This window comes from Rhagoletis pomonella, unplaced genomic scaffold (assembly GCF_013731165.1).
Source record: "Rhagoletis pomonella isolate Grant_MI unplaced genomic scaffold, Rhpom_1.0 Rhpom_scaffold_00001, whole genome shotgun sequence".
Classification (NCBI taxonomy): domain Eukaryota; kingdom Metazoa; phylum Arthropoda; class Insecta; order Diptera; family Tephritidae; genus Rhagoletis; species Rhagoletis pomonella.
In genome coordinates this window covers 87,542,423-87,543,917 of record NW_023458555.1, presented here as the reverse complement: position 1 = coordinate 87,543,917, position 1,495 = coordinate 87,542,423, and positions in this window count along the sequence as shown.

Genomic DNA, 1,495 nt, shown 5'->3' with positions numbered 1-1,495 from the left:
TTCCTCTTAAAAGTATATCTCTTATGGTAAATGGACCTTTATACTGAAGTTCTAACTTATGTCCTGATTCATTTTTTAATAAAACTAAATCTCCTATTTTAAAATTATAAGGTATAGTATTTCTATCATAAGCTAATTTTTGTTTATTTATTAAGTGTTGGGCCCTTACACTAGCTACTTCTAATCTAAATTTAACTTCCTTAGCGTAATCATCTACATTATATAATGGGGTAATTCTATCTATCTCTCTAAATTGTTCGAAACCATTAGGTATTTTAGCAAATATTAAATCATATGGGCAGTAGTTATGTACTGTTGATGGTGTCGTGTTGAAACAGTGTGTGAAATATTTAAGCCATTCATCCCAGTCGGTTTTATCTATTGATATGTAGGAGCGAACATATACGAAATCAATCGCATACTCTTGGAGAAAAAATGGAGCTGTTGTAAAAGAGGGCGTGACACCTCCCATTACAAACCGAGTTTTTCATACTGCATATCTCTGAAAGTATTCATGGTACAGTACTGGATCTTCGTATGGAGATATGTATGTATATGAAATCAAGCCCATACTCATGAAGAAAATTGGGGCTATTTGAAAAGGGGGCGTGAAGTCTACAAACGTAGCGACTTTTAGCTTTATTTGAATGTATTTATAATTATTCTGTGGGTGTGTTTGTGAGGGAAATTCTCCTAAATGGTTGTACGGATTTTATCGAAATTTTTTATGTGTGTTTGAGTGGGTCTCTGTATGGTTTAGTTTCACAATTTAATTCGCCAGTTGGCGCTGTAGTTGAGTTATTACTAAAAATCTTATTTATGATCCGATTTGGCTAATGTTTTAAATATGTATTCGTAATGGTAAGAGCAATAGTATTGCAAAGACGTGCTGCCAAGTGGCGCTGGAGTCGAGTTGATAGTAAAAATAGCCAAGCGAGAAAAGATGCCGTGAAGGTCAGATTAAATCGACCTATTGCATCATTGAGTATATCGAACTCTACTGTGTTACTATTGTCCCAATGGATGTGATTTTTAAGTATTATTATGCGTTCCAGCTTTTAGGTATTTCGTCTAAGTATATGTATGTATATTGCATTTCTGTAGAAAAGGATTCGCACCCATTTTGAAATTGCCACCAACTATACTGTAAAGCTTCTAGGACAGATTCACTATAGAACCGGGTCATTGTTGCCGCCAGGGAGTGAAGAGGAAAATATTCTTCATTTCATTTATTTCGTTTTGCGAATAACTGTGCTATGAAATGCTGCACAGTTGGAGAATTTCAAGAATTTCTTCACGGATATGACACTTTCCCTAGGATATTTAGAGCGGAAATTGACCACCAAACCATAATCTAAGCAGATGAATGTGCCAATGAAAATCGTAAACGTGAATTGTTGGTGAAAATGTTGGACCAAAAAGTTTCAATAAAAAAATAAAAATTTTGGGCGGGACGAAGTTCGCCGGGTCTGCTAGTCACAAATAAAAATGTATT